The 25,083-nt window shown below is 39.7% G+C and overlaps 1 pseudogene; it reads left to right on the top strand.

Moving 5' to 3' along the window:
- LOC121296144 overlaps positions 1-25,083 on the top strand; it is a 100,556-nt pseudogene that overhangs the window by 14,224 nt on the left and 61,249 nt on the right.

Below are 25,083 nucleotides of genomic sequence, written 5' to 3'. Positions count from 1 at the left end.
TATTCAAATGTACCTTAATCCCAGCGACAGGGGAACTATTTAACCCCTTAAGGTACACAAGGAATTGAGCATTAATGGTTTCTTCAGATAAGTTTTCGAATGACACGGACATCACAGTTTTGATGACCAGATCCAACCTGTCAGTACATTTGAAACCCTGTCTCGTGCTCTGCATTGCAAAAATAAGACAGCTGTCATAATTTCTATTTGTGGGACATTTATATCGCTTGTGCCTTAAAGGCTTCATATTTAAAAGTATGTATAATATTTAACAGACTCATACCCTGCTGATGTTTAACACACCAGTCTTGGGTGATGTGTTTGCCCCCATTATTAACAGCACAACAGACAACAGAAATCATATATATACATAATTTTGGGGCGCCTGTATTTAGTTCCACTGCTGTTTATCGGTTATTATAATAGACCCCAGCATCTCAGCGCCCCATCACACACAATAAAGGTTCACAGTAAGTGCAGTTATACACAGGTTAGCAATCTCCAACACCATCCCAGGTACAGTCTAAATACATACACCGTTCACCGTGCTCGTAACTGTTAAATCTTTATTTGTTGTTGTATTTGTTTGGTGTACATTGATTTATAACTCGAAGCACAGATTTTTTACTCTGAAGTATTGTATGAATCCAGCTTTTTTCCCCAAATGCATTTTGAGTGGTGTGCTTGTATCTGACCTTTATCACAATGAACTAGACACGTACTTCAGTGTAATGGCTCGGAAAAGCTAAACAAAAAAAAAAAAAAAACACACAACGCAGGGCAGGACAAGAAGTTTAACTGGCTTAAAGATGGAAGCAGCGGTGTGAAGACTAACAAGGAAGTTGACATTGTTTCCTGTCACTTTTTAAACTGTAGGATTCACGTTGTAATTCTTGCCTTTACTGTTCTGTGCTTGACAGGTACAAGAAGTCTGAGTCCCGTTTTGTATAGATCAGAGGCGTATACATGCTGTGTGATTTTATTATTATTATTATTATGGTGGTTATTTCTATGTGTTTAATCCACTTTGCCCTTTTAAATGGCTTTCCGTCATTTCTAGGTTGCCTTTGTTAATGGAGCAGAAAACAAAGTGGCAGTGTACAATACACAGAGGTGGCCTGGGATATTCTTTAGATAAACAGTTCAGACAGATGAAAGACTGTGTATTAGTGATACTCTTTGAAGTTATTCAGCATTGTTTATGAGAAATAAAGGGGAGGGGGAGATGGCGAGATGCAATAAGGGTTTGTTGCATTGTTTTGTTTTTTTCAGATTGGAAACCCCAGGTACTTGAGGGAGAACCCTATAGCCCTGTCTCCGGTAGGTGTTAAGTTCCCTGGCCACAGTGGGCAGACAGTCCATAGCCTGCCTTTGATAATTATGGCAATGCTTTCTAACTTGAATATGACTCTTCTCTAGGTGTTGGCTTTGATCCTTTAACCTGATCTTTCTCCTTTTAATAGATTTCTCTCAAAATGAGCCTGGGAAAAAATAGCACCACCTATGATGACCAGACTCCAGTTCACATGCATGAGAAAGAGGTAAGAATAACAGGGCAGCATTATTGCAGTGTGTGAACTTCCCATGCTATAGATAACAGGAGGAAATAAGGCAAAGCCATTAGAAAGTGGCGCCATACAATAGCTGTATTTTATAATGGCAATGTCCCTGCCATAATCTTTGATTTAATCCATTCCCAATGTTGTTTTTCTTTTAACCGAAAAAAAAAAAAAGACTGAAGTTGTGTGGCGGATTCTGTCTTAGACAATTATCCTCTGAAAGCTAAGTGGGAATCACTTTTCACTCGAAGCCAAATTCGAACCCAAGCCTCCTGAGCGGAAAGCTGTGGTAGTAGAAGACGCCAGACTAGCCAGTCGGTTCTTTAAACAGATTACAGTAAGGAGCATGTGTGAATTACCCTGCTGTTAATGTGAGAAGCGTAAAAGAAAAAGAGTGACTGTTGACTGGCTTGAACGACCCCCTGCATTGGACAAAGAGAATCTGTGTGTTTTTCATTAAGGTTTTAAAGCTTAAATCTGCAGTCAATACAATTGTGTATCAATTGCAGAGAGAAAAACTCATACATAAATAAAGAAGCATCTTTTATTCTCTTTCTCCCCTCACACACTGTTCCGGTTTCTTCATATAGCAGCCTGTACTGCAGGTGTATTGAAATTGATCAGTGACACACAGCTCCACTTTTCAGAACCCATAGAGGCTTTTCAGGATGTTGTTTTGTGTTTTTTTTCATTACAGTAAAAAACAGATTTTTCCGCTTCTGTGTGTATGGATAAACGAGGACAATGAAAATCATTTTTTGTGACTCTAACATGGTCTTGATGTTTTTTTTTCTATGAATTTGTGGTAAATTAGTTCCTTCATAAGAGGGATTTGCTTTCAGTGTTAGAAATGGGGTTTAGCAGTTTTCAAGGTTAAACTGCAGTAAAGTTTGCTTAATTGACGTTTCAAAGCACGAGCATTGTTGGTTTGAATGGAGATGCCTTTTGCAAAAAGTGAACTAAGACAGGTGTCTGACCCATGTACTCTCATTGCAGTGTTGCAGTGCACATGTACAATGTCATACCTGTAATGTAAATCTCATTGCAGAGTTGCAGTACACAATGTCATACCTCTAACAGATGCTCCCTGCTCATACCAACCAGATGGCCTTTTATATTGAGAGCCTTTCATGTTGAAGTGTTCAGCACCAGGAAGGAATGACACCGTGTTTATAGTCAGGCAGACATGTCACTCACAGGAACTGAAGTGATGTTTGAAATGGCTAAATATCTTTTGAAGCTGTATATTTTGCAATCAACCTTTTCGTGATCTGTCCACAAAATGTTTTGCTTGTTTAGATAGTATTCAGCCTGTGGACTTGCAGACCCCCTTATAAAACTTTACCATGCTGTTTTTGAAAGGTAATTTAGTTGTTTTCCTATGATTTTTTTCCCATGGTACTACATGCTATGCATTTACCATTTGATAAATGCAATATGTGGCTACCATTACTGAAGCTATTATTGCTAGTAATTATTAAATGACTGTAGTTTACATTCATTACTGTTAAGCCTGATTGTGTTTGATTACAAATAAACTCTTAAGAATTCTAAGAATGACTGAATTCTTACCATTTGTGTATAATTCTATCGCCTTGTCCAAATCTAAGAAATGGACGGACGGTACAGGATGCAGGCTGAGTGGAGGGGCCCAGCATCTGCTGCAATGCTGTAATCAGCTGGTATTGCCTCTAGAAAGACTTTACTGTCGTGTTCCTCCATGTGTCTGCATTTTGTTAGAAGGGCAAGCCCTTGGTATTTCCATCTTGCAGAATGGAAGTGATAATGAAGGGTAGTGTTTTGACCTCTGTTCTTGTGCTTGTACTGTGTTTCAGTGAAGTACGTCCTAGCTGCCGTGCCTCTCACCTCACTGACGCTCGCAGCACGTCACAGAGAAGATGTGTTATGTGACCTGCGATGTTAGCTGCTGTCTTCAAGTAAAGAGCGTTTTGTGCTATATTCAGTTGATCAGAACAGTGTTGGATCCTTATATCACCGGGATCCTTCAAAAAGGACTCTTCAGTGACAACTAGAAAATGTAACTGCAAGTGTTATTATTTAGTGCACTTCTCTCTGTTCATCATTTGTGATTTAATGGCGGTGGAATTAAGACCCTCCACTGTTGAGGGCAATTGAATAGAAGACCCCATTGTACGAAACCTAATTTGCTCCATCATTTGCCGTTCACAAAGTGCTTTGTACGCAGCCCCTGTAAGGTACACTCAGTGAGGGTAGCCCTGCTTTGATTTGGTGTTGCCCATTAGTTTGGTGGTTGCTTTATTTGCTGGTAATTGCTTCTTCATGACATTCTTGTTGGATATTACTTTTCTGATTTAAGCGGTTTAAAGTGGAGTGAAGGGCCTTCTGTTTGCACAGCGGGTGTCATTTCAGCCTCATTCTCACCACTCTCATCCTAACCCCTCAGGAGCCCCTGTAGCATGCCATTGATTGACCCCTTTTTGTTTTAAATTACTGTCTTTAATAATCCAGTCCCATAGGTTTTCATTAAAAAAAAAAAAAATCTAAACTACGGACACTGGAGATTACAGAGTTCGGTATTTCCAAGGTCACTAATAATTTAATTCAAAGGGGGGGGGAGAACAAAAACCCTGCATCTGTAGAAGATTATAAATACCTGCCTGCCTAACGGTAGGTAGCACCTGATCGTTCAGATGAATTGTTAAAATATTCATAGACTTCAACAGCCTCTGAATATCTGCTTGATCTTTTGGGCTCCCCTGCCTTTTTAACATTTTTTTAAAGAAGCGTGTCTGTTTGGCGCTGTAGGTTGTTTTGTCTCCTCTGATAATAATCCTGACTCTGAGAGCTTTTTGTACAGGGTGACGGGTCTTTCTGGGTCTCTCTGTGTTTGAAGTACTCGATGTATCGTTACAATGATTCCCTATGTCACTCTAATGATTCAATATACAGGCCAAAATACTTAGTTTGTTGTCGACTTTCACCCTGTGTTGTGTTTTGTCTGACTGGGGTTAGAAATAGTAAATAAAAATATAGTGAGAGTCGATGAGAAGTCCACACAAATATAGGAATGCAAACACGTGTGTGGCTCCTCTCTCTCTTTATCAGTGACACTGTGTGTGTGTGTGTGTGTCTGTCTGTATTATTTTAAGTAGATCCAGTACAATTTGCTTGTCATTACGAGTAGAAAACGTACTACTTTATTTTGTCCCTCAACTAACCGGAGAAAGGCGTGACCAGGTAGGTTACAAGCCTACACTGCATAGGTGCCCCCTTCTTAATGCTGTGCTCTGTGCTTTGATGGATGTTTCATAGGGGTAGTGAGTGTTAGTCAACCAGTCCACGGCATTGTCATGTGTCTTGATAGATAAGCCTGGCACCATCCACCACCATGCGCTACACAGACCAGCTCTCTACACCTGCAGCAGGGCTATTACATTGAAGTGCTTCAATTGCAAGGAACCAAAAATAACTCGCTTGATGTATCTGTCTTTAAAAGACAGCATTACTCGTTATATTTCTGATTTCCAGTGCAAGTAGTCTCCAGCTTTGCTGCACAGCACTCCTCGGGCAGAGAATGTTCAGCAGAGGGCATTGCAAAGGGTCGAGACCCACAGTAGTAGCTGGGTACCTGTGAAATGAAAATGGTTCACAACAAGCTTTCCTGAAGAGAATGAAAAATCAGTCTTGGGTAAGAAAACTCTCCCGTGATGAAAGCGATCCCATCATTGTTTCATGCGCTCTGTTGCCGAGGTGTACAGCCTTTCTCAGCAGTAAATCCTCGTCGGGGATGTGAGAGGTCACATATTTGTCTTACACCTTGTTTCTGACAATAAGTCATTTGTTTTGCCATGGGTCATTAAGGGAAGTTCCAGCTGCAAGTAGATAAATCTACTCTGTCATGTTACAGTGCAGCCGGATGCATTAACTGCAGCACAACCTGAAATACTGGTAATCAAACCCGTCTTGAAGAAAGTAATAGGGGCTGCAAAGTTAAAATGCAAGCAATATAACAATCATAACAACTGTGTGTGTGCATTTTTTTATTTTCCACAGATGGATAGCAAAGTAGCAAAAGGGAGTTTGATTTTTAAACCCCAGTGCAAAGAACCAGTCTATCCAAACAGTGAATTTCCAGTAGTTCTCATGCACACTAGTTCACACAGCCCCTTAAAACAGCAGTCACGCACATATCATTCGTGGGGGCGTTTTATAGTACTTTATTTCTTAAGAACCCTGACAATGCAGATTTTTAATATATTTGAGAAACTGTCAACATTGCAATTGCACTGGCTTGGAATGAAAGGGTTTCAGAGCAAAGAAGTAAAACAGCGAGATTGGTTTCCAGAGCTCGGTTTGAGAGTCAAATAAAAAGCAGATGTTCACAGAAAGCAGTGATATGCTCTCTTGAACCCCACCTCCACTCATTCCATGTGCCACCCACTAATACCAAGCAGCTTCCTGGAGATTTACAGCAAAGTGACGTAACCACTTCATGCCTGATCGTAGCTAATGGAATGGAAGTGTCTTGTGTTCTGGTGAAGTGTGATGCTCGCCTGGGCTGTGATTCATATTAATCTCTTACACAGGTGGATGCAAAGTCCCATGAATCACAACCACGAAGAATTTTATACTCCTCGGTTACCGGTGATCGCTGTAATTGTTTTCTTCTTTGTGCGTAATGCACAGTGACCTACTGAATTGGATTTTAAAATATATTTCTAACAAAAAGATATTTTCGGTTGCCCTGGAAGTAGCTGAGAAAAAACTGCAGGATCACAGTTTAGTCTGTATTGCTTGTTCGTTCTTGTGATGAAAAGCAGGACGCCTAGTGAAGGTTGGAACAGTGTGTTTTCTGGCACTGGAGTAAGAGAGAAGGGGATTCAATCAACTGCTAGTTATTGATGATTTTATTCTTAAGACGTCAGTGTGAGCCGGGTGAAAGCGCAGATACTGCAGAGTGAAAACCACGGGCAGATCGAGGTTTTGAAACGCAAAGGGGAATTCTTGGAGGGGCTGCTGTCCCTTTTTGAACTGAGCACATCTGCTGAGTCTTCCCGTTCCCACCAATCAAGCTTTTTCATTATTGATCTCCCATTAATGCTCCCCAGCCCAGGTTTATATAATGGATGCCAGAGGGTAATGTTTTAAAGAATGATGCGTTTTTAATGGAAACCTTGTGACAGCGGGGTTTGGTTTTTCTGACTGAATGAAGTAACACATTTAACTCCATTTCTGGTTTCTAGAGTTTTTTAGTGGGGTGGAATACTATATTTTAAATAGCCATTCAAATAATAATAATCTGTTAATGTGTTATTAGTAGATAGTTAACAGTTAATAAACTAAAAAAAGTTAAAAAAAAAAAAAAAAAAAAAAAAAAAAACTTTTAGGTCTGTTACCAAATAACAGTGCGCTGCCTTTTCTCTTCTGTTATTGATTATTATTATATAAAAACTGCATCGAGTACAGCGATTCTTCCCATTATATGATTTGAAGTAATATCAGCCTTTGCAGATTTCATCTTGCCAGCATTGTCCAGCTAGTGATGAACTCAAAAGTGTGCAAAACTAAGTCATAGTTTACTTGCATAGGCTTAAGCCCCCCAAAAGGTGTATTTTTTCCCCCAGAAAAAGAAAGGGTTGAAACATAGATTAAGTATTAACAGTTTAATGGGTGAACACACAAAGAAATAGCCTGCTGTGTGTAACTGCAAAACAAGCACAATCTGCAATCGGAGCTACACGTTGTGTTAATTGCTAATCGCACACAGTCAAAAGCAATGATAACATGTTAAAAGTGTTTTCCTTTTAAGAAGAAAATCTATTAAAAACAATAATTAAAAAAAAAAAAAAATCTGAAAGAATCCTGCGTTTTAAATATATAAATTCTGAATGTATGGTGTCTGTACATTTTTTATTAATTTGTGAGTACAAACAACATGTGAATTCTAAGGCTTCAGTCAGGCACCTTTTGGGATTTGGTTAACGTACAAATAGAAAGTGTCAAACAGCTGTCTGAAACATTCAAAGGGCTGTGGCGATCACCTAGTAAAGCTAATAGCTAATGCGTGCTGGAAAATCCTCTCTTGATTAGGTGCCTGTGTAGTGTTTATTATAGGATGTATTATTTAGACAGCAGTGTGTCAGGATTATATATGTTAATCTTATCCAAGGGTCTCGTACTGTGTGGAGTTGTTTTGTGTCTGAAAGTTTTACAATACTGCCCTTCTCAATGCCCCAGTGCATTGATGTCACAGTGTAGCTGTATACTGGGTGCTTTCTTCCTCCTGGGTATTACTGCAGTTATCTAGGTCCTGCCTTTTGCAGATGATCCCTGGATATATATTACTCTGGACAAATCACAAGCAAATTGACCTGCTATAGTATTACATAGGCAATTAGGCCACAGTGTGGTCTGTTCTGTTAACAGCATCTTTTTAAAATCGTGCATTGTTGGCGCAGTTTTCTGTGATGATATCCAGGCAAGCCAGCCTGGTTCCAGCTAGTGGCTCAAAAATGACCAAGAGCTGTTTATTGAATTTTTTTTATATGTATATTTTTTTGTTCTTGCATTCCAAATCTCTATGCAGCAGCTGTGTAAGGCACTTGGATCTAGATGGCTTTCCACCATGTGACCACTCAGTCTCGCAGGAAGTCGGGGGCAGCTCCAGGTGAGAGAGAAGGATTATAAGGGGCTGTTGAAGGGCAGGGAGCAGGTCTGAGTGCCAGGAGTCTGGCATTGCCGCCGGGACGCCTGGAGGTGCTGCAGAACAGTTGACAAAACAGCGCTGGCTTGATGACAAAACACCAAATATGGGCAGGCCGATGACCCCGGTTAAATCGCTCTCGGGCCAGACCTTCAAAGTTACAAAGTGCCAGACGTCTGTTATCATCACACACAGATATGGTTACCAGCCTGTATCTAGCTCCAGAAGTGCTGCCTGTTGATGCAGCCGCAGGACTGTAGTACAAATAAAGCTGCACACACTACTGCCTGCTCACTGGATGCAAGCTTCAGTATATTATGTTTTTACTCCCGTCTGCTAAGTAGTAGTAACGATTAGCTCGTTTGGGTGATTTCTTCCCTTTTATTTTCCCCCTTCCCTGAAACGGGATGACCAGTAATGTTGCTGTGGAGCCCCAGCCCTAGCTGTGCTTATCATGAGACCGTTAGCAGCTGGTTAAAGTGGCTTGGGAGCTCTGTTCTCAGTTACATATCAAGCAGGCTTTCACAGAAATGATAGGACCAAATCAGTCTGATAAAGAAAATAAAGAAAGTTCAGGGAACCGTCAAGTTTCGATAGATTTAAAAAAAAAATATTATTATTATTATTATTATTATTAATCCCAGGGTTATATATTAATTAAATCCACTTTTTTGTTCTATTTTACTTTCTTCATTCAGCTGGTGTTTTTTCTGCTATGTTTTTCTATGAAATGTTATAACCAGATTCTCAATACCAAGTGGGGGGTAGTGGCGGGGGACTACAAAATCGATCAAAGCTAACAGTGTTAGGCAGTCGCTCATCTAGTTACCAAACTCCCCGCCTTTCAAATGAAGTCTTGCCCCTCACTTGCTGCTCACGTAACTGTATGGTTGCATCAGGTTTGATTTCTGTCACTTTGATTGCTACCTGTACTTTAAATGCAGATTGTTTAATTTAAGCCCATGTTTAGAAACATGATACTTGCATTGAAACTTTCCTGTCAGCTTTGTCAGGTTCAGGTATAGTACAGTCACAGAGCGTGAAGTTCACCCTTTTTATGTTTTGTTTTTCTTTCTTTTTCTTAAATGTCTGGTTTCCAGTCCGTTGTCAATCGGCAGCGTTCAGGTAATGGTTTTGGCACGCATTCTGGGGAACCTGGAGAACCCATTTATCCTCCTCGATGCCACCACTGCCCTAGAGGTGATCAGATAAGGAAAGACAAGCCAGCAGCAATCATTGGCAGTTCAAAGGAGATGGCAGCCCGGGGCTCTAGATAACGAGAGTGTCTATCTGCATAGTGATGGGTTTATAAAGTAGCAAATTAAACAGATCAAACAGATTGCTCTTTGTAAAAATATTAAAGTATTTAAGTATGCTAAAGTATTTTTAGCAAATACTTAAAAAAAAAAAAAAAAACAGGAATTAACGCCAGAGTGGTGCCGAGTGAAAGGTGCTTGGAATAAGAGACAGCACTACTGCGGTACAGACTTGCGAATCCGACACAGTGAACTGTACAATTTCATTAGCCAAGTATGAGCTCTCTGCAAGCAAGCAGACAGGTGAACGCTTTTCAACTTTCGTCCCTAAACCCCTTTTCATATTTATTTTTTAAACACTGTAAGAATTTACCAGGTTTTCCACTATGTAAGGTATAATTAGAGGAAACACAATGCTTTGGTTGGATATGTTAAATAATAGCAGCTCTTCTGTCTGGAAGTATTAACAAAACCGCCATTGCTTGGTCTCTGTTTACTGCAGTCTTTTAATAGTTAGAGAGCCTTCTGTGCATCAGAAAGCAGGACTTGCTCCAGTCTAGTATTTCGAACATTTCATGTTCTCTATATAAATGTATTGTCCGTTCTGATTCAAATTATACTACCATAATAAGAACAAGTCCATTTAAATAAATAAATAAATAAGGGCGTAGTTAATTTAAGATGTGGTGTGACCTCAACCCAGCTTTGTTCTCAGACTTGATTGGTAAGTTTTGCTAGCTGTCGGTGGCTCTTGTGATAGATGCAGATTTGAAGATAGTGTCTTTCTTTGTAAGTTGTTAAGCAGCAGGCGATGGTGTAGTGGGAGTAAAAGCACTGGGATGAATTCATATCTGTGTTTGCATGCAGAATTGTTAACGTGCTTTCATTTGATCAGCACTTCCTTGATTCTTTCAAAACTCACCTTCATGCAAGTCTGCCCCGAGGCATTTTTTAAACTTTGATATTCAGCAGAGAGTATTTCAGAGTTACTTAACAAGTTTAGGAGCTAAAATATACAAGAACATAAGTGGGACGCTTACATAAGCACAAAACAATCTGATTGAACTTATCTTGCATTCAAGCTTGTATTTCTTCTTTTAAACAAGCATATTATACAGGTTTTTTCTTGCGGTACTTTAAGTAGTGTTCCTACTTTTGTTGTGTAACTTTTTTTTTCTTTTTGTAACTATACCAAGCGATGCAGTAGTGGCAGTTTGTTTGCGGATGTACTCTACTGCCCTGGGTTCATAATTTTCCTAAAGCTTAGCAGAGCTGTGCATGGTCAGTACATGGAAGACTGTAAGGGAATATAAGCAGAACTGTGGAGAATGCGGCAGTAGGGGACACTGTCCACTGTTAGGCAAAAAGCAGCTTGTAATTGCTTTGCTGTCCTCTGGATTCTGTAAATGAAACCAAGGTTCTGTTCAGTCCCATTAAAAGAAAGTGTTAACCTCAGCGTTCTGATTAAATCCTCTTCTCCAGACTTGACTGGTTCTGACCCCCCCAGCCCTGGCTAATCCCCTTTAAGGAAAGTGTTCAGATTCTCCATACCTACTCAGGGTGCACACTGGGAGTCTGAGAATGGGATGTACAGCGAGCTGGTGCTTTATACATCAGGACCCCTGTCATTTCAGTACAGGATGAATGATTGGAATCCAGCCCTGGATGTGGCTGTAATAAAGGCATGTTGCTCATATTGATTCTAGTTGCTTGTGCTTTATTTGTAGGTTGAAATCAAGACGCAGGTTTTGGAAGCCAGATGTCACAAGGAGAAGGTGAAACTACAGCAGAAGCACGATGCTGATGTCCAGAAGGTGAGGAAGTGCACTTCCACTAAGCATGTCAGCGCTTTGAAATATTTAACATAGTATGCCCAAGCAAATATTCCCATTCTTATACAGTATCATGCACTTTCTGTGTTTTATTAACCTCATCTGTCAGCATGCTTTTGCATGCTTGCCTTTGGTTTTACTATGATTTTACTGTTCTTCCCTACACTTTAATAATGCTTTACCATAGTACTCCTCTGTAAAATATATTATTCTCCTAAGTGTGTGTTATTTTTTTCTGCATGTCACTGATTCACTGAGCAGTGATTGTGTATTATCTCATTAGATTTCCCAGGCCTTTAATGTTGGTCAAGCAACAAAAGTAAATTATTATTTTCCAGTCAGCCTGCAATATTTTGTTGGTTAACACAGATGATGATGTCAGACCCGTGTGTTTTGTCAATAGAAAAGCTTGCAGTGCCCGTTGAATAACTAGGATCTAAACAGTCAGGCTCGATGTATTTTCAAAGAATTACATTTTACTACTCATTATATTGTCACCTTGGTGTCTCTGTGAATGATTCCCTTGCTGTAGTAAACTGTGAGCTCTTTGTTAGTTGTCTGCAGAAAACAATAAAAAACCTGTTTCACTGGTCTGGTGTAGAATAAATTCAGACCTTCCTAGACTAGAGCCTGCTGCACCAGGGTTCATAAAACTGCAATAAACAGATGCTTACTAATTGTATTAGTTAATGTGGGGGCTTTGAACAGAAAAGCACGCAGGCTTTAATGCTCGCCTGGTGTCTCCTCCAGGTCAGGGGTGAGGCATGTTAGGAGACGTGAGTAATTGCAGGAAACCCTGCCTTCTGTAAAACATTCCATCATTCAGCCTGTGATTTGCCAATTAGCCCTCTTCAAACACAGCCATTGAAATGTCACTGTAAAAGAGCCATCCCTTTCATTAGCTCAACTCACAAGTCACAAACCTAGGGAGCGGTTTCTGACGCTGCGAGTTACGTTTGTCATAAACCTCTTTCTGTAGGTACTGTACAGCATTTCATCTCTGTTTTATTAAATGGGTTTTGCTCTTATTTTATTGCGCAGCCCTTTGTGATGGCTTTATTAAACCGTAAGGATTGTTGTTGTCCACCCAGAACCTTAACTGTCATGCCTCATGATTAAGCACTAAGCTGGCACACTCCTGCATGCAGCGGTTTGATTTTACTTGCATGTCAGCCCAGTGTTTAGGGTCCTGATGAAGGCTGTGGGCTGCTCTGTAAGTAATAATAAACTGTAGAGACTTCTTTGTGGTGTCCTGTATGAGAGTTTGCAAGCTTTCTTTCTGTGTTTCTTTGGCCCACGCACCTCTACAACTGATCTTCTTTGTTCTCGATATCTTGAAAAAAATGTCATGTTTACAGACTGAGCTATCTGAGCAGGGTGCCATAAACATTGCCTTTACTTAGAGAAATATTTAAAAACCACCTGCTTTTCTTCTGTAATATTTGTAGCTGGGGAGCTTTGTGTGTGGCAAATGAAAATACTAAAATATATCTATATAACCTTAAGAGTCCATGAGGCCTGAAGGGTTAAATAGAAATAAATAGCAGATCATCACATCATTAATAGTGTAGCAAATGACATCACAAGCACGTGAATACATTTAAATAGAAATGAGTGAGAGTTACCAAGGCATCAAAAGCCTAGCCTAGGCATTAATGCACCTCCACTGTTTATTTTCACACTTTCCCTTGAAATTCACTTTTTCCTAATTGGTCTTTTCCTATTTTATGTAGCAATGTCACTTGCACCTGGTCAGATTGTTTCCACTGAAATCAGTCAAATTGGGCATCAATACGAAGCATATGTGTTACTGCAAATCCTTTGTAAGATCTTTGAAAATTCCATCTAGCCTTATTCAGTGATCAAAATTGACTCCAAGATACATGACTGTGTTTCCAGGATTCCGGATGCGCGATGCTACATGAGTGGCTGTGGTTTTTGTGTCTGAGATTGTGGTTTTACTGTTGCCGAGCTCATGCAGTGGGTATATGTATGTGTTGGTGTCATACAGCCTCCACAGCAGTTACTGATCATGTTCTGGATCTCACAGGGCTTCACAGCCATATGTTTCACGGCATTATTTGGTACGTTTCTTTAGCGGTTTATTCATGATGGATCGCTGGACTGTCTTTGTGCAAGTCTCAGAATTGACCAATCGGCATGCTGCATTCTCATCATGACTAGGCATGTGCAAATGACAAAAACAGCAAACGCTGTCCAGAAGTGATCAAATAAAGTCTGCATGCAGGGGCTGGACTAAATGGTGTAGGCCATCACTGGCAGACGGGATTGAACTGAATCAGTGGTTCTAGAGGGATGTGTGGACAGCTTTCAATGATCTTTTGAGACAGTTGAAGCCTAGATTCAGTCCTCATTTAAAGTCTGTTCACTTGTTTACCTGTAATGTGCAGCTCTTTCAGGGATGGTACTGATCAAAGAAAATCTTGGCGGTTAGTGTAAGGTCCATTCTTTGAACACGTTTATGCTGCTTTGATATTCTGTAGAATCAGTCGCTGTTGGGAGTTTAAGGTCCCACGCATTCAAGTTCAGTATTCTCTTAACTATATAAAACTGAAATCAATTGCTGCTGTAGCTCTTCTGTCCCAGCTGGAGACTTTTGTAAAACATTTAATCTGAGTAAGTCATCCTGTCTGGATGTCTCTCACCCTCTCTCCACACAGGACAGGGCTTCATTAGGGTTGCTTTCAATATTGACTGTCTCCAGTTTAGTTTTCCAAGTGTAATCGCAGACAGAGAGGAAGCTGGTCTGCACGGCACTTTCATACATCAAAGAGGTACATAAAGGATGCTCATACATCCTTCCATCCAGTTTATAAATACATGCAGAACGAATGCGGTGTATAGTTTATGAAACTGTGCCTTCACTTGACTCACAAAACACTGTCTATTAGATATTAGCCAATAATCTGTTCAATGTGACCAGACCTCTAAGTGTCTACACCCCCACCCCCCCCACCCCCAACATGGGATGGGTCTTTAGACGGTACTGGGATGGGCTTTATCCAGTTTAATCCCCCCAGTATAGGGGCATATCTTGTGCACAATAGACAGAATTTCCTGGGTAAAAGAGGAAATATCAAGCAGCTCAGAATGGTTATTAGACACATCAAATATTGAGCTGATATCTTTGAAACTCTGAACAGCTGTTTTAAGGCTAGTGCAAAAAACAATGGGGGGAGTGGGTGTTTAAGGTCCATTTTTTATCGGTTTCTTTTTTTAAGAAAAGCGTTTTAAAATGCATTTTCCATAAGCTTTGGTGGAGCTGAAAAAGATCCATCTCACAGATGTTGGTCTAGGAGCCAGCTGGTGTATTGCCTTTTGTTTCTGAGAGCATCAAAGCACCACATCATGAATACAGAATACACACACACACACACACACATGAATACAGTGTATATATATATATATATATATATATATATATATATATATATATATATATATATATATATATATATATATATATATATATAAAAATGTGTGTGTATGTATGTATGTATGGAGATGTTGTATGTAAGACCCAGAGGGTGACTTTTCCAAGTCTTTCAAGCTCTTTACGTAACTGTGTAAATAACAAGTGGGAATCAACAACAGTCCTTCAATAGAAGTCCATGAAAGATGCATTTGTCCCTGTATAAAATGTAAGAAACGCACAGCGTGTTCACGGCAAACAGAGTAACTCGGCGCTCCATCAGCAGGAATCGATCTGTCGTGAGGTCACCAAGGTGCTGTTTCAAAGAGATCCCATTTCTGCAACAGATCCAGGTGACAGGCTTTTGTTCCATATCTGTTTCTTCTGCTTCTTCCACTCACTGTAATGGTAATTGCATGAAAGCATCAGAAGCTAAGTAAAAACTCCCTTGTTTGCCCTGATAAAAATGTGTTGGTCCCAGATCCAAATTTCAGCTGGTAGTAATTCTGTATTCGCTTTGTTAGAAATGGAATAGATACTGCTAGAAGTCTATGAAACAGCAAACTGAGAAACCATGAAGTGTTTGTAAAAAGGATTCGTTCATATTTAAACCACGACATTGTGTGTCAGGTTTTGGACAGGAAGAACAATGAAATTGAAGAACTGAAAAACCTTTACAGGACCAAGCAGAAGGAATCAGAAGAGGCAAATAGGAAACTGGAGATGAAAGGTACAAGATGTCAAAGCTATGAAACTTTACTCTGTGTCTTCAGTAAGCTGTGCTTAACAGAACTGAGGCCAGTATTGGTGAAAACTTTGCTTGATCAAAGTGTGTTTTAAATGTACTACAGTTGCTCAAAATTGGAAAAACGTTAACTTATTGCTAAACTCCACTATGAGTAATATTGTAGCCTCTGGTTTCTATTGCGTCTCACACTGCTGAGGGGTTAATAAAAGCAGCATCACTGTAGGGCTGCCCAGCCTGTGTCTGTCTATCTTTCAGCGGTGGCAGAAAACTCCCTGCGGCATGGCCTGAGTTTGTTTGTTTGTTTGTTTGTTTTTGTTTTCTGTTTTAACAGTTAAAAGCCTGGTGCGAGAGTCGCAGGTTATCCGAGAGAGCAAAGAGAACCAGATCACAGAGCTGAAGAAAATGGCTGATCAAAGTGCTGATTCTTTGAGAAACGACTGTGAGAAGAAGGTGAAGAAACAGATTGCGGATTCCTGTTGTTTTATTTAAGCCCGGGAGCGCGCTACCATGGTACAGGAAAAAGTAAACCAGGAATTACCACAAGTGGGAATAGGCTGTCCCACTAATGTCTGTGGTGTATCACCAGAGCACCGCAGATGTGTTCATAATTTGATACTATGGCAAGCGGTACTGCCCTGGTTTTGAATCCCCATATAATGACACATGTCACTCCACTGTTCACCCGATCAGTAGTATAACCCTTATGAAGTAGCGTGAGTCAGTGCTGCCTCAAAACTGCCAAATAAACGCAAGTGTGTACAGCACACGTCTATGAAAAATATATAACCCCTTTGCAACATGTTGATTATGATGCAGAATTGATTCAGATGTTCACGTAGAAGAGTGCGAATGTGTTGCTGAAAGTACGTGATGCCTAAGCAGTTAAACACTGGGAATAGGGCTGGCAGAGTGCTGGAGTGTGACCTGGGGAATGGATCTCTAAAACAAAGCTCTTTGTTTAGATAAAAACATCATCCTCTGTCACATACTCTGTTTTTAAACCAAGTGCTTTTAAACCATCCATACTGTATCGGTCATGCTTTAAACTTCGTGCGGCAGTCATGCTTACTAAATGAATAGGCTGCGTTTATTTATTTATTTGCTTGTTTGAAAAAAATAAAAAGCTTAGATGGTCAACAAATAGACAGTGTATAGAGAGATTCTTGTCATTTTAATGTGGCCTCTTCTCACTCTTGTCTTTTTGGGTTCAGTTGCACAGCGTTGTGACTGAAATGGAACAGGAGAAGTTCAAACTCCAGAAGAAACACACAGAAAATATTCAGGAGCTGCCTGAAGACACGACCTCGCGCCTCTCCAAGATGGAGGCAGAGTATTCAGCCCAGTCTAAGGCTACAGTAAGGCTTTAACGTTATTAAATGTATAGATATTTTGTGCACACATTTCTGTTCAACCTCAGGTACTTGCTGACGTGCCCCCTTCTCAGTCAGAAAATCTTGACTTTAATACAACCCTAAGGTACATTTGCATTCACATTGCTGTTTCCTCTGCTTCCTTTTTAATTGTATTGTTGCATTGACAGATAAAAGCTGCGATTCTTGCCAAGACGCAAAGAAGACATCAGCACGTAAAATACATTTTTAACAATTTTATTTGCTGTTGTAAAAAAAAAAAAAAAAAAAAAATAAAAAAAACATTTTGGTCCTAATATATCAAAGCTTTTTACAAAATATGACAGTGTCTTTTTTGTCGTGCTTCATTTCTAAGAAGATAAAAGCAAAGTTTATGGCAAGCCAGAAAAGGGGCACTGCCGTTCCAGTCAGCACATCAAAGTCACAGAACAGAGATAATGTGAACAAGCAAGAAAAAAAAAAAAGCGTGCAGTCAAACGAAACGTCATGCTGTCATTCATGAATATTACATTTTAAAATTAGCATTCAGCACTTGTCACAGGTAACTGTACATGCAGAGGAGAATCGCCACTGTCTGTCAGCGGGATTAAATTTAAGACCCATCAAAAGCAGACAGGTCCTGCCGAGCAGCACCCCATTTAATAATTAAACAAGGTAGAGTTCATGGGTGGCTTCTGGTGAAAGAGGGCTCTCTCCCTGGAGTTTCTCTGTTTTCTGTTCTTAGATTGTCTCTTCTTTTCATAAACTCTGGGGTTGTAAATGTCAGTCAAAGTGAGTGGGATGGCTGCCCTTTCTTGTTCTGTTTACAGATGTGTTGGTTTTTTTACTGTATTACTTTTTACTACAAAGTGTAATCTCACAGGTGTGAAAAGTAAAACAATTGAAGATTTGCAACAGCTGTGATGATGTCAAAGCAGCGGAATGCAAGGCAAGGCCAGGGCTTGCTTTGTTGGAAACTGTGTAAAAAGTCACGCTCTCTACTGAGACAGCGATGATCTAGAACAATCGATCCGAGGGTGATCTCTAGAAAAAAATGCATTTTATAAATTACAAAACCGTAGTATTGTAAACTGTGCGGGTTCACATAGAGCAAAGTGTTTTTTTTTTTTTTTTTTTTTTTTTTTTACCTTTTTTAATAGAACCAGCTAGAATAGATGAATCAACTCAAAAAAGAACTAATCATAGTTATAATGGCATGTGAATCCTGTCCCAGGTGCAGTACATTGTTTTAATATACAGTCATGTGCAAAGTTATTAAGACATCTCAAGATGTGTCATTATATCCTCTATATACCTGCCTGCTGGAAAACCTCTGGGTGTGAGAATTTCCACTGAGTGATATAGAAACAATAGGCACTCGGGTGAAAATGTTAGACCACTTTAATCAGGCATCTTAAACAACTTCTGAAAGTTCTCATTCTCTTTTACCGTTTGTGGCTGTGTGTTCATTTTCTCTTACTATTTTAAATGGGTTGCATGTGTGGCCTATTAAAGTCATCAATTAAATCAGACTCACTAATTTGTTTAGTTACAAGATTATGTATTAGTATTACAAGATTTTCAGTTCCAGTGGTTGAATTGTATAGGCACACGAAAACTGCAGAAGCATTCGGTGTTCTAATACCGCTGTATGCAGAATTGGGTCCTTTTTCTTGTAGTTCTTGTATTAGGAGTGGAATGTGTGTGTGCTCTCGTCGCACATGCAGCTCTGCACGTTCAATGCTCTGACCCACATTATAAGACTTGGTATTGCAGCTTCTACCTGATAGCACCGGACTGATAACGCCGGCCCTTATCTCCCAACTGTTGCTTTGAAGATGATTTCTCAACAACGAAGGACTCAAAAGAAACAGATTATTTTACTAACAAAACTAAACGATATACATTTCCAGTAAACAGTCCCGGATTTGTCAGTGATCACACACACCCACGCCATGGCGCTCATCGTAACAGGGGTTCCTTAAAGACAGCACTGACATCATTAAAGACAATAACCACTGAAACACCAAGACATCTTGTCTGTGTTCCGTAAACAACTAAAGTAATTGCTTCCATACTGAGCCTGCTTTTATTAACTGTCTATGACTAATTCTTTACAAAAAATGTTCAGTCCTTTCTGGGATTAAACACGTTTTGGTATTTTTTTTTTGTCTCCAATATGCATTTGAAACTTTGCCTTTTCTCTTTACACATGCACATGTATATGCTGTGTTCTGCACCACACTGCATATTTATAATGCTGCCCTGTGATAAATCGCTTCTGTCAGTGAATTGAGAGGGAGGAACAGAGAGAGAGATCAAAGTGTCTTTAGAGATTGTAATCATTTGAATTGCCGAGGCCGGGTGGCACAGTCTAACCTTTTGTTTCCAGATGCATGCTTCTAGATTAAAATGTTGTGTTGTCTATTTTGGCAAAAAATTTTTTTTTTTTTTTTTTTTTTTTTTTGGTAAGAAGTGGTACAAGCTTTGGGCTAGAGAAAGTAAACCCAGTACAGCACAGACACTACCATATTCAGGCTAGCTAAAGGAAGTTATTAACTTTACCACTCGAGGTATTTGTTTCTGATCTAACTTGCTAAATGTTTACACTGTAGGATAAAACGCATTTGAACTTTGAAGCGTTTAACATATTAAGAATGTTGGTAACCAATCAGAAAAGTTTTAATAAGAAGCTCTCAAACGCAGCACATATAAGCCTGCATTCTGTACAGCGTTCAACTGTAAATGAACTAATACTCAGTATTTAATAAACTGATTGTACTCTCGAGCTGAAGGAACTCTGTTTCAGGAGACTAGGTTTCAGGCCGCTGCATGGCATACCAGGGAGACTTGGGGTTTGATGCAGCCTCAAAATAGGTCTCCTGGAGCCAGGTTTCAAGCCACTGTTCCTGAAAGTGGCTTTGTGTTACTTCAGCTTGAGGCTAACATCAATATTTCTCCGGCATGTTTTTTTAATGCAAAATTATAACACGTTTCACACTCCTAAAGATCTGAAATAGTTTGATTACACGAGGAAGGAGAAATGCAGGAGTTTGTGTCCTTTTTCTTTTGTTGCATTCCTCTTTTCTTCTTGGTGTATTATGATTTAATATAGCTCAAACAAACATTTGATCTTATTCAGTGTTGGCAACTATTGGGTTTCCTATTGCATCCATTGGAACGTTTTGCCTTCAGAATGCAAGTATATCAATTTAGTCCGGACTAAAGAATGACTTCCTGACGTCCTCTGTCTAATTCTCCCTTAGGGGAGAGCTTCGGTTTCATTAGTCAGATAACACTAAAGCTTTGTTAAACAGCTGCCATTGCTGGGTATTAGTATGGCAAAACAGCACTTTTGGGTTTGCTTTTCTTTCATAGGATGTGAAATGAGAAAGGCAATATATTTATACCTTTACATCAAACGAGGAACCGTTGGCTCAGTGGAGAAGGAAGGATTAGCAACAAAAAACAATGCAATGCATGAATGGAAACTTTTCTTAGTTTGGACTGGTTTTTATTTTTATTTCAGGGAACCGAGTTGTTGTGTGTTCTAGACAAATGTGTAGCAAGAACTTCGTCTTGAAGCTTATCGTACTGGAGTGTGTGGTTGTGATTGTTACTGGTCTTGCTGTTTATGAACAGTTACATGTTTCCAAGTCCCTTTGTTTTCTTCTGAATAAGCATGTATTCTTCTTTTTCCCCACATTATGTGCAGAACAAAGGGCTCCAAGCTACATCAAAAGGTGCATTTTAAAAGTAACGGCAGATAAAATCTGAAAGTACTTTAAAGCTTTGCACACAGCATGAAAGTGATGTGAAGTTCTGCAGTCGCTGCTATGCAGCATGTTGGGGTTGAGTAGAAATGCTTTGCTGTTTAGTTGTTGACCAGGTTGTTTTGGTAACCTTGTCAGGTACCTTTACCTGGTTTGATATCGAGCAATATTTGATACTCTGCATCAAAGAAGGAAAGTGAACGCCTTCGTTTTGCTTTGAGAACCGCGCATGCAGATGTATTGGTTTCCAAAGAAACTTCGATTCAAGTCAGAACAAACCTGCCAGGGGTAGCAACAAAGGTCTTCAAACACACTGCACAGCATACCTGCCTTTGTTTGGAACGGTAGCATGTCTCATTTTCCTTGCTTTAAAACAGTAAAATACTTTCAGGAATTTCTGAATTGGGCCTCTGGATAAGTTGCACCATAATTATTGTTGTGGATGTGTATTTAGGCCTAAGAGCCCTATATTTATTTTCCTAATCTCCAGGCTTGTTTTTGATTTATTACAAGCAGCAGTTAAAGCTGAAAGAATAATTCCCATGCCAATTTTAATTTAAATTTTTTCTTCGTACACAATGTCTTGTTAATTGTGCTTGGAGAGCTAAAGTGAGAAACCCAGGGGGTCTGTAGAATGACAGTTATCATAATGCCCCCGGACCACCAGAGGACCGCAGCCACTCCAGGGCATTGTCAGGTAGAAGACATTAACGTTGGAGGAGGTTCTGATTGAAGTCTTGTGTCTGTAGAACGAGATGGTCAGAGAGCTGGAGGCCCGAGTCCAGCAGCTCATGGTGGAAGCTGAAAGCAGCAATTTGCAACGTCAGAAAGTGACCCAGGAGAAAGCAGAGCTGGAGCATCACAACACACTCATCAGCACAGAGCTGCATGAAGCCAGGATAAAGTAGGTGTTGTACCTGCGTGGCAGACATTGCGCTGTGCATGTGATGAACAACTTGAGTATGAAGTGACACTCGATCTCCTGAACCAGAGTCCTCTTAAATGCCCAGTAGGGTTTGACAAATCCAGCAGCGTATGAAAATCAGTTTTCTGGATTGTAGAATATATATATATATTATATATAGATATAATATGGAATAATATATATAATATATATATATATATATATTATATATATATATATATATATATAAATATATATATATACTAAACTTAATGTATATGTGTGTGCACATACATCATTTGTACATATGTGCACACAATTAAGTACATTTAGCTTAACCAACTTGTAGTATTGTCCTTGCAGCCATGCCTTGTGTTCAAAACTATGTAGATCCAGCATTTGCACAAGAACTGGAGCAGCAGTGTTTTCTGTGGAGGCTCACGACCGTGTCCTGCCCTTCCTGTTTTAAAGGTACGATGCCCTCCAGAGGGAGAAGGGAAAGCTAATCGAGGCGCATGAACAGAACATTTGCCAGATAACAGCCAGCCACGACTCGGACCTCGTCTACTTCAAACAGGAGCATGCACTGTCAGCAGCGAAGGTACTAACACACAGCCTGAAGAGCTTGTTAAAGGATGCCTCCCAGTCTAATCACTGCACTGACAGATAACAATGGCTACAACCAAGGATCAATTAGCTCTTCTTTGTGGGGTTCCGCCCTGTTTACCATGGTACAGGACCAGAGACAGATCACAAATGACAACCGAAAGACAGGGCTGCTTTGAAAACCATGGCCGGGCGATGCAAGATAACCAACCTTTTACTCCCTGTAATTCAGTACATGTGCAATTCAGATATGGATGTCCAAGAAGTATTTCAAACATGCAGCATTTCACAGAGTTTTGTACCAGAAAGTGACAGTGCAAGTGTGATAGTGGAAGTGCTTTAAGTGTTATCTAATCCTGTGTCTATATAAAATGTACAGCTAATGATCTCACATGAACGATGGTACGGGCAGTGTTGTTTGATACACTTACAGGTGCTGCACTATTTCAGTGTCCTGGGCCTCAACCCTTTTATACACACATGATACACACAATCCTACCAGCTTAGTTTTTAAATATTTTACATAAAAACATCCTGCTGGATGTTGAAGCAATTTTCTGATCTGGTTGAAAAGTTTCACCTTAACATTTTCTTATGGAGCGTAAAACACTAGCTAATTAAATCACATGTTCTTTTTACTGTCCTCTTAAGCTGTTGATCGCTTTCTGTGCTAATCAAGGTCTGTGAAACCAGCCATAGGACTTTTATAAGGTATAAGCAGAGTCACCCATGTAGTAGAAAATGCTGTCTGCTCGTCTTATTTTATAGATCCACATTATATTTCTATAGTGTTCCTGTATTTATTCTGCCCTCCTCGGTCCTGAGACCAGGCTTGTTAAAAATGAAATTTGCCTGTGAAAACGATTTAATTTGCTTTACATGAGGCCACACCTATGCAGAATGCTTGTTTAATTTAGTGCGTGGCTTTTTGTCTGTTGCAGGCTGCGGATGTAATGGATGATTTGGAGCAGACTGTGTCTCAGCTGACAAAGCAGCTACAGGAGAGCGAGCACAAAAGGCAACATCAACTCTGGGTAACCATGGACTAGATCTAGTGTGTGTGTGTGTATATGTAATATAGAGATATAGTATAGAGATGTATTTATTTAAATGCACATTACTATCTACAGACATTTCAAAAAGAATGATGCTAATCTAAGATTTAGGAATGCTACACTTTGCCTTTTCTGGATGAATCCAAAGGTGGAATTCTCTAATTTACAAATCCTTTTTTTTTTTTTTTTTCTCAATTTCTCAGGAACAAGACAGCAAGTTTCAGCTGGAGAAGTCAAATATTGAGCATCTTCATGACAAAAAGGTAAACAAACAAACCCATTGAAAATGTCTTCCTTGTCTTAAAAAGCAGGCTTCGGAAAACTAAAGAAGTATATATTACTTTTAGTTTTTTCTTCCCCCCCCAAACAACATTGACAGAAGGTTTTTTGTCAATTTAATATTTTTTTTTTTGGTTTGTTTCAAACTTAAGTTAAAAGGAGTTTTGATTTTTTGTTAGGAGGGGGGATTCCTAACCTGTTTGTCAGTGTACTGATGCTGATAAACCAGGAGGAAAAAAAAAGGTTATTGACTCTGTCCAGATTCTGTTTGTGTATCCTTGCTGTCACTCGTAAAGATCAGACAAAAACCAGGGGCAGATCAAAGCAAGTGGGTCGCTGTGAAGAGAAACATCATCATTGTCTAATGAATTGGTCTAATCTGCTACATCAGGGGCTGGTTGCCTAAGTAAGTCAAACAGCAGCAGTAACACCTGGCCTCAGCCGATAGCCTGCTGCCCCTGTCCCCATAAAGTAATGAAGGGAAAGGCTGATGGCACAAGCCTGGGGAACCTGTCAGGTGAACACCTGCTGTGAAAGTGTATACCCCTCCAGGTAAGGAAGGCCTTTATGGTGTTTCACAAGCATTGAGGGTCTCGGGAGTCAGCGTTATATACAGCGTTTTTCTAAGATGTGGGTTATCTTCACAGGGTTCTCATTAGCGCTGCACTCTGTTCATAAAATACAATGCTCTAATAATTGCATGCGCATATCTATCTATCTATCTCTCTCTCACTACATGTATATATAGGTGTGTGTGTGTATGTATGTATGTATGTGTGTATATATATATGTATATGTGTATGTGTGTATGGGCAGGTATATAGGAGTTCAGAAATGTTTGTGCTGGGCCGTCTCCAGTCTGTGTGAAATGTGTCTGTTGCTGTGAAGAAACCTGTGTGATTTAAAGGTATTGTGTGAAAACCTTTTAGTTTGTTTAAATGTACTCTGTGTTTTGAAACTGGTAAACAGCTTAGCTGTCCAGTTTGTGTAGTGTAGTTTCCTGAAAAGTTAGTTGGCGCTCCTGGGTGGAGTTAGGCTTTTTGTTTCTGTTTTATTTAGTTTTATAATAAAAGTGCACATATCTTTCTGATCATTATCATTCCCATGTGATAGGCATTCTGTTGACTCCTGTTTAAGGTGACTGGTAGTAACTAAGAAATCATTCATTCATTCATTCAGCAGCTTCGCTCACTGCAAAATGAAGCTCAAAGAGACCAAGCTGAGGCCAAAAAGAAAGTGGACACCCTGGAGGAAGTTGTAAGGTAAGTGCTTCTAGTGTTTCAGTTTTGTTTCTACTGCCTTTGCTGCACCGTTTGGAAGCCTGGGTTTGACGCTGTCTTAGGTGTCCAGTGAGTTTGATAGCTCTGGTTCTCGGAGGACAGCAAAAACCGACATCAAAATCTAAAAGAAGTGGCCAAGAATTTGGGGTGAAAACTCACACAGCTCCCTTCTCCATGGTAACTTGCTGGATCCCATGTGATCATTACAGCTCCCTTCTCCATGGTAACTTGTTGGATCCAATGCAGTTGGTAAATACTAAATAAATAAAGCTGTATATGTTAACCTGATCATAATTTTTAAAACCTTATTAGTTGTAAATGATT

Source organism: Polyodon spathula, chromosome 21, assembly GCF_017654505.1.
Source record: "Polyodon spathula isolate WHYD16114869_AA chromosome 21, ASM1765450v1, whole genome shotgun sequence".
In the NCBI taxonomy this organism is placed as follows: Eukaryota; Metazoa; Chordata; class Actinopteri; order Acipenseriformes; family Polyodontidae; genus Polyodon; species Polyodon spathula.
This window is presented reverse-complemented; position numbering and strand designations above follow the sequence as displayed.